Source organism: Selaginella moellendorffii, unplaced genomic scaffold (assembly GCF_000143415.4).
Source record: "Selaginella moellendorffii unplaced genomic scaffold, v1.0 SELMOscaffold_54, whole genome shotgun sequence".
NCBI classification, from domain to species: domain Eukaryota; kingdom Viridiplantae; phylum Streptophyta; class Lycopodiopsida; order Selaginellales; family Selaginellaceae; genus Selaginella; species Selaginella moellendorffii.
In genome coordinates this window covers 55,636-68,626 of record NW_003314315.1, presented here as the reverse complement: position 1 = coordinate 68,626, position 12,991 = coordinate 55,636, and positions in this window count along the sequence as shown.

The window sequence follows — 12,991 nt, the reverse complement described above, 5'->3', positions numbered from 1 at the left end:
TTTCTTCCTTTCTTTCACTTAACTTTCATGACTCCTTTTCTTACTTTCAAAGGGTGTTTCCCCATTAGACCATGGCCCATGCCTTGGATTTTGTGCTCATGCTGCATTGCCATTTATATGGAGGTTCCTCGCTTGGCCCGCTCTATGTTCCAGGTTCTTTGGCCCTTCCCTTACCATTACTACACCCCACACATTCCCCTCACTCATTCCATATCATCTACACTCACAATTCCATCACTAATCACTTCCAGCAGCATTGCCCACACTTATCTCTAGATGCCCATCTTGCATCTTTCATTCTTTCACCATCATTCACATCTCTGCTTGAGGTCACATTTACACCATGCTATGGACACATATACATGCACCAGCAGCAAAAGACACCACTTCATTTGGACGTGCCGTTTCCAAGATATCCTTACGACCATTTGCCAATGATGCACTAGCTTTTCTGGAGTGACTTTCTTCCAACCAGGTGAGCCTATTCACTCAAGGCACCTAGGTGGATCTTTAGGTGAGGCCACAAAAGCCGAAGCCACTTTCTTCTACTCTAGCATTCAGTGGACACATGCCACTTCCCTTTACCGGCAACCCAACGACCATGCTGTCCTTTTCAGCTACTGCCTTCTTTAGTTACTCTTATTTCAGAGATGGCCACCTTCTCAGAGTGCCACCACCACCTTGGCACTCCACCATATCACTCCACCATATTGGTGCTGGAGCAGGTGCGGGAGTAGGAGCAAGAGCAGGTGGTTACTGGTTACAAGTTATAGGTCCCCAATTACTGGTTACTAGTTACCGGTTACCAGTTATCGGTTACCAATTACTGGTTATCAGTTACCGGCTACTCCGAGAGGTCAGCACTTACTCTATGGGCCAATGGTTATCAATGGCCACTTTTTCAGAGTGCCACCACAATCTTGGCGCTCCAGCATATCACTCCATCTTTCATTATTTCCACACTTACCACACTTGGGCAATGCATCCCCTCTTCTACCTCTCTTTCTTTCTCGATTTTTGCCAATCCTTGGAGTATGCTGGAAGTCATCAAGAGGCTGCATTTGCATATTACACTTTCTTGAGCCGAAATCTAGGTATGGGTTAAGTTCTTTGGGTACTCACTCTTTTTCCTCTATTTTCCTTCTCTTTTCACACTTTTTCTGCATTTTTCTTTAACTTCAGGGTCCAATTTGACTACAGGGTTTCCCACCGGATTTTCCTCCTTGTCTCCAAACTTCACACCTACCTCTTTTCTTTCTTTTTCCATTTTGTTTTTTAGAGTTTCTACTATTTCACGCAAGCGCCTTCTCCTTCCCCCAACACAAGCCTAAGTTCTACACCATGTTAACTGGTGGAGTACCCATGTCCTTGCATTAGGCCACCAGTATGCCGAAATAGCGGTAGACTCCATTTGGCTCCATTTTGCGTGCGGTCCTAGCATTACTCTAGGACTGTTCCAAGTCGCTCTGGGCTCCTGTCTCTTTGCTCCTTGGGCTGTATACTCAAGAGTTACTCCATGGTCTAGTTTCGTCACTCCTTAGCTCTATGTTTGGGAGTTTAGCACCGTTCCTTCATTCAATGGCCCAAGGCCATGAACCTCAGGTTCCACACCACTATCCTATGGACACATGGCATGTGGCACATGGCATATGGAGGGTTTAGGTTCCGCTTCATGGTGTTATCCTATGGTAAATCACCATAGGACAAAGGTTAAAAACCATGTGTGCTATATTTGGTATCAGAGAATATATCTCGGCGAGTATTATCCAATGAGATTGAACAATTAGTCTCGTTGCATATGCAGAAATGAAAACAATGATCCGAGTGAGTACACATTTGGGTGTAAAGACTTCGCAATTATTCCTTGGAAATGGATTTGGTTACCTTGTTGTGCCTTATGATGTGAGCTTGCTCTTGGGCTCATATGATGGATTTGAGGTGTACCATTCTACACAAGTTTGCGCTTGGGCTTGTGAGTGAAGCACATTAGCAACTTGAGGTTACACTTTGAGTTGGCAAGATTAATGTTAGCTTATCGGTGGTTCTATGAGTTGTTCCAAGTACCATGGGTGAAAGTAAACCTTCCCTGGGTTTACTATAAGTGGCAAATAGGCTAGTCCATAATTGTTTAGCACGACACTAGTGGATCCTTCTTAGGCATGATCACAAGTGGATCAATCAAGACCGTAGGGATTAGTCTATTGATTCAAGTAATCATAGCCGTGCTCTCTCATAAACTTATCTTGGATTAGACTGAAGGCAGTGCAAATGCAAGCTTAAGGCTTAGTCAAAGATGAGACCGAAAAAAGAGTTATCAGGGACGAAGGATCAAACATGTAAATCATTTTCTCTTCTTGGAGAGATGGTTTGCAACGAGGTGTTGACTCATTGCTCGTGTTCACATTATGCAGTCAAGAGTCCCTACCTTGATGCATGTTGAAAATGATAGTCTTACAAGTGGTGAGTTATGAGATGGATAGCGGTGAAGCGCTATACCATTTTGTCTAGGCTTGTTATTAGAAAACTTGGGTTGCAATGCTCAATTCTTTTCCAGGGAATCTTGCTATTATTTCTTAAGTAGCTTAGTGTTAAATTAGTTTTGAGTTTGGTAAAAAATAAAGTGGCATAAACTTGTCCGTGTTGTGAACAAAAGTTAATGGTGTTGGGTGTTGTAAGTCTCTATCAGTGGAGTATGGCATTTATGTTGCATTTTGTCAAATCGAGTTGACACTTGATATTCACATAAACCTTTGAAGTAATGACATAGGTGTTGCTTATGGTGTTGCTCAATTGAAGATCAAGTTATTGTGATTTTATATCATATCCATGTGATAGTGAGCAATGTGTTTATGAAGTTGCTTGGTTAAACGATGATCAACCCCAAAGTGGTTGATAGTGAAGCTAATCTACTTACATGTAGTAGCATTGTAGTAGCTTTGACTGGATTCTCAATGGTGGTCCATTACGCTAAGCTTAAATTAATTCCTTGGTTTCTAGAGTTTGCCCATTATGGTGTTAGAAAAAAGGGTTATAGCATTCATTTGCTATAGTTTGTTGGTTTATCCGTTAGCACTCGAAGTAGGTTGTTAAATGGAGAAGATGTGTAGTTGAAGCATTGATATCACTAGCACTTGTGTTAGTGGAAGTGGCATTGTTGTTTCGAGTGATGAGAAATTTTTCTTAAACTTTGATTTTCTATGTCATTTTTTTTATTAGTGTTTTGGCTTCATATTGGATCTTGAAGATGGTTGAAGAAGAGTGTTAATGCAATGTAAATGCCCGAAGATATGGTTTTCGTAATCAAGCCTTGGATGATCATTTTGCATTTTGTGAATAACAGTGTTGGATGTTGGAAAAATAGGCAAAGATATTCAAAGCTTGAGCATACTATAGATCATGAGAATTTATGTTGAGGTGAATATGTGTGAAGTTGTAGGTAGGAGGAAGTTGGTTGAGTCTTGGAAGTTTGCATTCTTGGACTAAGAGTCATTCTTTTTCTAAGATGGAAAATTTTCCATAAATTTTTTTAGATTTTTCCAATGGCTAATCTATTGATCATTTTTCCCAAAAACCATTCTATTTTCGTAAATCAGTACAAACTAATGAAGGGGTTGGAGTTAACTTTGGTTAACTTAGATCATAGTAAGTAGTTTGTATGAGGGATGCTGACTTTTGGGGCTAAGGCAATTAAGTTGAAAAGAGTTTGAAGTTGGTGTAGAAAAGTGGCCGTTGCACTTTTCTAAGAAGGGTGACCCTTGTGCCTTTCTTTTGTAATGTTGTGCTTAGTGGCAGGTTGCATTTTGCATTTCGTTAAACTCTATGAGAGTAGTGAGCTCTCACTGATCTTGATTTGGTCTTGGTGGCGTTACGCCTTGACTGAAGATGGTGATGTCCAATTTAGTTGTTTGAGATTGAGATGTTAGTACTTGTATTATAGCTTTATTTATAAGGAGATTGTGTATCGATATAAGTTCATCTCATGACTTCACTTTAGTTTCGGCTGAGTGTTGATCATGCATAGCTAGCTTCTCTAAGGTATGCTCAGAGCTATTAGTTAAAAGTGTCGGTGAGTTTATCGCAGTTGAGTTGGATTTGAGTGGTCATTTAGCTTGTGCTTGTCTATGAACCTTTGTCTCGTATCTGGAGTATTATGTTTATATTGGATAAGTATATGACTTGATGACATGAGTTTAGTGTTTGGGTCTTGTGAAGGCAAGTTAAAGAGTGATTGTTGGTTGCTTTGCGACTAAAAATTGTTTATGGACTTTGTCAAGGACTGTTAACATTTGCTTCACTCGATGAAGATTTATTAATGATGGATTTGCTTTACCAAATGGTGTTGCGAAGGATCGTGTCATAGCTTACATGGGTTTTCCATGTTGGCATGTTGACTCTACCTCTGTCGATATCATTTAGTTGCATTTAGTTTATAGTATTGAATTACATTGAGTCTTGGATGTGGTGATTCACTCCTTGAAGAAGTGTTATTTGTAACTGAGTTTTTCTGAAAGATTAGTCTTGGATACTAATTAAAGTATCTTTGACTTTAGTTAACTTAGTTGCAAAAGAGTTTTGAGTGGTGATTCACTCTTGCTTTCTTTTAGTTTTGTTATGGTGCTGATGGTATGGAAGTGATGCTTTGTCATTGACATTATTGATATTGAAATTCAAATGAAATGAAATGTCTCTCTATAGGATTGATATTGAGTTTCATTAGTCTCGATGGAGATCATGTTGATGATTTGTTGTAGCTTTATGTTGTTAGCATTCATGCATTTGCTAGTTAACAACTGTATTGACATTCAAATGAACTGAGTGGCAAGTTTGAGTTAGTTGTGTTCTCGACGAAATTGTTTAGTAAAGGTTTAGCTTTAGCTTTTCCTTGAAAAATGATTTAGTCATGGACTATATTAACTTTACAAAAGGAAGAGTTAGTAAATGATATTAGAATATTTGAATCCTTATTGAATTTGAGTTAAAATATATCGATCATTGATGATTCTTCTTGTGCTTGTTATGAAATAAGTTACATCTTGCTATAGATGGATTTATAAATGATCGATTAGATGATCACTTGTTGAGCATGGCTCCATTGTGCTTAGCTTTTAGATTGATGTAGATATGCTCTTCATTATAAAGTTTAACTTCTAAATGTGTTGAGGAAGATATTGTGGGTTATACCATAATTTCTTTTTTAACATTGAAGTTAGTTCATGCAAAACTTGTGATCATTATTATACAAGATTTAGCTATAGACTTCTTTGAGCTTTTGGTTCTTTGAGTTTTTGTGCTCGTTGTTCCATTTGTTAAAAGTTGTTGGGGAAAGCATTTTAGCATATAGCTTCCATGTTGAAGTCTATATTTACATCTATCAATCATTGGTGATGATTGACTATCATCTAGGGTAGATTCTTTCTTCGATGATGATTATGCATCTCTTTATTTGATAGGATGATTAATGATTTTCATGATGGTTAATTATTCTCTTTGATAGCTTTTAGCTTTTCACAATACTACATAGTCTTTGTGGTTTGCTTTGGATTGGTCTCTTAGGTTTGAAACATCCGTAGGATGTTGCTGACATTTGTTTAGGCAACTTGAGTTCCTTAGTGTTGTTAGCTAGGATCTATTTGGATTGGCTAGTATGATAGTTAGCATAAACGAATGTTTGTTAGCCATGCAACATTCATTCTATTCTATTGATTATTGCTCAAGTTAGCTTTGATAGATTCGAAAGTTATTTCCTTTGGATGATACATTTGTGAACATTTTGCTTGCCAGTCAATGATACTTTATGTTCTTTGAGTTATCTTTAGTAAGTTGTTTGGCATACTGTCTGCCATCTTCAGTAGTTAAGTTTCATCCTTGAGTTTTCTTGGTGATATACTTACTATTGAATTTTGTTGGATGGTGATTCTATATTTACCAAATATGATGATCTTGGTGGTTCTTATACTCTAATATTGGTTTATTAGATGATAACTTATTTGGAATACTTTTTGTGTTCTAATATAAAATTTCTTCATTAATTCTCTAAGATATCATTGTATATGACTTTGATATTGTCCATCTATTGATCTTTGAATTTGGGCTAGTATAGGCTAACTGACTTTGGCACTTCGTATATATAGTGAAATCTTTAGTCATGGGGTAGCTACTATTAACTGGTTATATCACTCGCCTCTTTGTCGATGTTCCTTATTCCGTTAAAAGGGTGTGACCATGGAAACAACTCTAACTGCCTATTTACAGTAGTCTATCTAAACCTTACCGACGGGTTTAGTTTCTTTGCTCATGAGGGTTGGGGCCTCTAGCTTCTCTCTCTATGTCCTTGCGAGCAAGGGCATATCACACTTTTGTAAGCTGGGTGACATGCAGAGCAACAAAGGTGGCTAACTCTGTTGGTCATTTCCTTGTCGGTAACGGCCAGAAGGTGTCTGAGTGGGTAGCATATCCGCGTTTAACAAAGAGGTTGCCTCCTAACTCATTTAAGTTGGTGCATTTCTCACATAGTGTGAATACCGTGAACTTTTTCTGGAGTTGTTTCCTTGGCAGTATTCTAAACTCAAGTATGCATCGACGAGAACGTCAATCTTCCCTAGGGGGAGAGTGTCACAAATGTGACTTTGGGTATCGAAAGTTACCTGTCAACTAGTCCTTTTGGATATTCTTTCCTTATTGCTATGGCAACAGAAGGTCAATATTGCTAGGCCTGTTATTAATTCCCACTTGAGCTAGTTGAGAAACTGATCAATGATCATGCACTTAAATTAGATAAACATGAGGTAGGAACCCTATATGTTTCTTACTGAGCATACTCAACCTAGTTTAAGAAACTCCTGTCATTGGCTTGCACTTGCTAGTATCAAGAACCCCCACGATATTGAGATTAGTCCCTCAATATTTGCTAAATGATAGCTTACTATGTCTGCCAAACACCCTTGCTATCATGCCCTTTGTGTTAGTCTCATTTCTGTCCCAAATGGTATTTATGGAAAGTGTTTAGATTTGCTCATTTGGCATATCTATGCAATGTAGAGATTGTCTTGAATACAATAGTGTTTGTCCCGTATCTAAATTCGCAATCTAAGGACATTTCATATTTAGTAAGTTTCAAACTTGTTCTAGAGACTAACTCCTAATACTAAGGGAGGCTTGGGGTGAAAGCCCAAAGTGTGTGTTCCTCAAGGAGAGGGGGGCTATAGGAGGTTCCAAATATATAGTAGGGATAGTGGGTAGGTCGGGTATGGCCAACCAACCTGAGGCATAGTCTAGCTCCTACTTGCGTGCCTATATTTGTTTTACGTCCGGCTTGGGTCTAAGCCCAAGTTCCATTCCATGCTAGCTGGTGGAGTACCCATGTCCTTGCATTAGGCCACCGGTATGCCGAAATAGCACTAGACTCCATTTGGCTTCGTTTTGCATGTTGGTCTTAGCATTGGGATGTTGGTTACTCTAGGAATATTCTAAGTCGCTCTGGGCTCCTATCCCTTCGTTCCTTGGGCTATATGCTCGGGAATTGCTCCATAGTCCAGTTCTGTCACTCCTTGGCTCCATACTTGAGAGTTTGGCACCGTTCCTTCATTCAGTGGCCCAAAGCCCTGAACTTCAGGTTCCACACCATTGTCCTTTGGATATGTGGCATGTGACACATGGCATATGACATATGGCATATGAAGGGTTTAGGTTCCGCTTCGTGGTGTTATCCTATGGTAAATCACCATAGGACAAAGGGTAAAAACCACATGCGCTACATTATCAAAAAATAGTTACTTTTGGACATCCTTATACCCCGCAAGTTCCGTGAAAGCCTTCTCAATCACCATAGGGACTCTGAGACAGTGGGAGTGGGAGCTAAACGAGAGATAGCTGTGTATGAAGCTTTTATCAAGGGAGGGAGGAAAGTCTCCTCAACCCTAGAGATACCAAGTTCCTAGAGAAGATCACACTCTAAAGTCTCTTCAACTTGAAAAGCCTCGCGACACGTCTAGAATTGCCTCTTGAGCATCTTGCATTATAGATTTCCTTTGAGTCCAAAGATGAATGCCGTGATACTATGGGGCTCATTGGTGATCACCTGCTGCTCCACACACTCCTTCCAGTGCATCACATACTCCGGCACCAACTTGCGAGCTCTTTATTGAAATGTGAACAAGTCCATAAGCAAATAATTCGCTAGCCGCTACTCATCAAAGTGTGATTTGAAGGAGGCCTTGAATGTGGCATAATCCACCATATCTGCCTCCAAAAGAGTCTATGCCCATATAGTTGCTCGGCTGGTAAGTGATTCAGAGGTCTCGAAGCTTGTGATCATCATTGCTAATGCTATTTGACACGTAATATTGCTCAAAGTGAAGAATGTGTGTCTTGGTATAGATATCTCCATTTCTTGAGAACTAAAGAAGGTTTGTCCCACACTGGACAATATGAGGAATTGGCATAGGTAATGGATGCTCAAACTCGCTATCTGCTAAAGGCTCTAAATCCTCCTCAACTGAGAGAGCCGTCTGATAATCTAGCTCATGACGGATATGTGAATGACGACCCTTAACTCAAGGGATAATATTGACAGTAAGTGAGCATCAAATATATGTGGGTCTAATATGAATGAGCATAAAATCATGCAATCACTACAAAATCCAGGCTGCGGCAAATACTCCAAAAGAGTGAAAACTTCTTGGCTCTTGGAATGCTCTAAATTTGATGCAAAGATCTCATAGCCAAAAAACATTTCTGGAGAATCTAAGGAGAACCCCAAAAATTATCACTCACCAATATTCTCAAGCTTGCAGAGATAAAAATGTGAATATCTCAAGCTTTAAAGATTTAAAAATCATGAGAAAGAGTGTGTCAGAAAGCCCTTGATGCCACAGAAAGAAAAATTGGCCAAAATTGCCCAAAATTAGGTGAAAACAACCAAAACCACCCCTTATACTCAAAATAAATGAGCAAAAGTGGGAAATCACTTCAAACTCCTTATACTGGCATCAAATGCTACATGCAAGCTCATGGTAGAAAGATTTACAGACCTATCTAAGACATTCAAGAAAGATGAAAATGGTGATAAAAATGGAAAGAACAATCCCCTTAAAGTCGTGGGCATGTAGTCAACACCAAAACTCACAATTCTTTATAAATTCCTTTGTAAGAAAGGACTCATGTGAAAGCTAGGAAGAAAAGGGAGAGACATACAAAAGAAATTTCAAAGAACACTCAGGAAATTTTGCTTTTAAAGCTCTAAAACTTAACTGTGAAAAGAGAAGAAAGAGAAGAGCAAGAAAAAGTGAAAAATCTCTCAACTTTTTGCACTCCACTCATCAAGAAAGCACTTTATAGAATCCTCATGACCAAATCTAAATGCCCATACAAGCAATTTTCTAAATCCGTGCTAAAATCTCAAGTTTAAACATTCAGAAGTAAGGAGTGAAGACAGGGGAAAATACAAGAGAAAAATGCTTGTATGCAGCTTGATTCTCCACCAAATCATATGTTCTAAAACCAAGTGAAATGAAAAAAAAGTGGAAAAACAATAACAAGAATTCTAGAACTCCAAAATCTCTCCAAAATTCTTTCATTCTCTAATGTTTTCTATTTTTTACTAAAACAGTGATGATGGAATCAAGTCCACCTCATATGCCTAGTGGCAGTCATGAGTACACCATCCACCACCCACCCAAGAGTTTCAATTATAGAGTGTGCAACAAGATTCTCCTCTTTTGCATTGAGCAACTTACTCATTTCAAGTAAGTTTGAAGATGGATAAAGTAGAACAAAAAGAACTTTATCTCAAGGAGATCACTGATGTTGATGGTGATTGCTCCTAGGATGAGCTTGACAACCAGTGAGATGTTGTTTTGGAGAACTTAGAGGCCAGGAATGCCATCCTAAAAGAGTAATGTGAGTCTTTCAAAGTGGGAATAGGGCTCAATATTAAGTTCTAGACAACTAGGATGGGGGGATGGTTCAAAGTTGAGTTGAGCTCACAAGTTGAACTTAACTCAATGCAAGTCAACTCAAGTCAACATAATCAACTAAAAGTTTTACAAAGGAAATTTAAATTGGATAAGCTTTAAAATATTGAAATATGTAAATATCTAAGTTAAAAGTTTCTATAAGATTAAGTCATTTAAAAAAGACAAAGTTCACGAGAACCTATCTTTTGTAAAGCTATATTATTTTACTATCACTACTACTATAGTTGTCATATTTTGATTTGACTACTTTTATAGCTGTACATATTATTTATGCATTCAAAAGATTTCTTTAAGATTCTTGAGAAGATGGGAAGCAAATAAAATAAAAGATCTATGAATAAAATTTGTAGCACAAGGAATGTGAAAATATTAATTTCATTTCACTACTACAATCTCTATATTACACTCTTAGTTTTTATTACCCATCTGGGAATGTGGAGACCACTATCACCATTGATAAAAATATTTATGTTACTTTCAAAACAACAATTCAAACCAAGAGAAATGAAGAAATAAACAACATAGTAGAAAGCATCAAGAAATCTACTCCTGACATTTGTAATTTATATATTAATTCATATCAAAAACTTTGTTACCTGCCTATATCACAATCCTCCCATATGAAAAGATCAAGATATATTTTTGCAATGAAGCCTCAATAAATGTTTTCGAGGGTTGTTTGTGAATAATAATAAAAGAAATGAAAATCTTTTGAAAGACTTGATAGTAATATCCATCAAAAAATCAATTTTGTCTATATTTTTAAGACTAAAAGGCAATTTCACACAAGAGAATGATACCATACCAGCATGCCATACCACTATAATTCATAAGCCTTCTTGACAAGGTCAATACACCTTTTGGAATAAGTCATTTGTCTGTTTGTAGCATTCTCAATTGATTTTTTGATGTGATATTACTTTTGAAAGACTCAAAAGTAATATTATATTAAAGAATTAATTCTGTCTATATTTCCAAGATTAAAAGGCAATTTCACACGAGAATAATAGCATGCCAACATGCCTTACCACTATAATGTGGTTTATATTTCTCTATAGTCTATTTCCTTAAAAAATTGGCATGTGTAAAACAAAAATATATATGTAGCAAAGTAGGATTTCATCAAAATGATAGAGCATGTGTATACATGATAATTTAGAATTCTAAAAGCTTTTATATTTATAAATAAGCTATAATTATGAATCCTTATTTTCAAGACTTACATTTCAAAATCCCGAGTATTGTAAGTGTCATAATAAATAAACCTCATTCCCAAAACTAAAACTTAATATATAAATTATCCAAAAAAGTTATAACCATTGTAGTTTTTTTGTTCTCCTTAAGCTCCTTGGAAGTTTATATAAAAATGGCTTGAAAGAAAGTCACTATTACTCATACTTGGCCCTTCAGCATTTTATATAAATCTCCACCTCTATCCATAAGTTCTACTAATATTCTACCACATCCACATAACAAGCCTCTTTCTGCTAGGAGCTCTAGTGAAGTTGAACTATAAAATTCCAAATATTATTATTAAAAAGGGATTGCCTTCAATGCTTCAAGAGCAATGCCATATGTTTTTGCAAGATCTTGCTTTTGATATGGTAAAACTACTTGAAAGCACAAAATGCTATTACATTTGGTGTTTAATATGTTGCTCTTTTTTGGATAAAACAAATGGCTCTATAGACTTACAAACTTTTCTTGAGCACTATAGCAATTGCCCAATGGTGGGTTTGGAAAATATACATATATGAATATACAATAAAATCCAAAATGAGTTATGAATACATACCCACTATCACTTTATAGTGCAGAATAACATCCCTTTGGAAAACATTGCATTTGCTAGTGTGAAAAATAGGGTTTTTAGGCCACTCTACAATGGAATGTAAGATTTAAAATTACTTTATTTTTACAAGTGTGTATGTGTGTGTGTGTATGTGTGTGTATATATATATATGTATATATGTGTGTATATATATATATATGTATATATGTGTGTGTATATATATATATATATATATATTTATAATGAAATGATATTAGTTATACGTAACATACCTTATTCTAAATAGTGCTATCATATCATATATAATTATTTATAAGATGTTGAAAGAGGAGATGGCAACACACAAGCACTAAAAAGTGATGGTGATAGGTGAGAATGATAATTTACAATTATAATATCTGACACCGACACTATCATTAACATTTAACACTTTCACAGACATCTAACACTTTCACAAACATCTAACATTTTTCATTTCATGTAAGGATGTAATTAACTTTTTTTTTGCTTCATCATCAACATATTAATTCCTTTTATGCTTCCTCCTATCTTGGTATTGTAGGGAAGATTCATCTTGCATTTGTTGAGCCATCGCTTCTGCATGGTTTGGAAGACTTCCAAAGCCTCCAATTCTCCAAGTGATAGTGATTTATAAAACAAAATTGAACATGTATTGAAATTTTAATAAACATAATTTACCTCCTTAGGGTTGGAGGCAACTCATGAAATCCTTTGAGCTAGCATTTGAAGAACTTCAATAGCAAACACTACCTTACCAAGTCATGTATTGCCTCCACTATAAAACTAGTATCTGTTGTGCAATCAATCACAACACCATTTGGTGGGCAATAGAACTCAAGCAAGACTTGTATTACCAATAGAGTGTAAGCAACCAAAGGGAACGACTCGAGAGACGATCCATAGGGGTTCAAATATAGAGGGAAAGGGCCCATGAATAAGAGTGCACCCCCTTTTCCAATTGGTTAATGGTTTTGGGATATTTAGAGTTAAGCGTCCTTGGGTTTGAATAGTACTGGGCTGGGTGACCTCCCGGGAAGTCCAAACTCAGGAGCTTATATAGAGTTTGAAATTGATACCTTGGAAATGTGTTATAGATTTGCTTATCCACAAGGCTGGGTATGATGTCAGTGGCAAAACACATACTACACGCTCGCTATCACGAAACTCGTCATATGTGTTTTTGTAGAAGGTATGATAGGTCCAT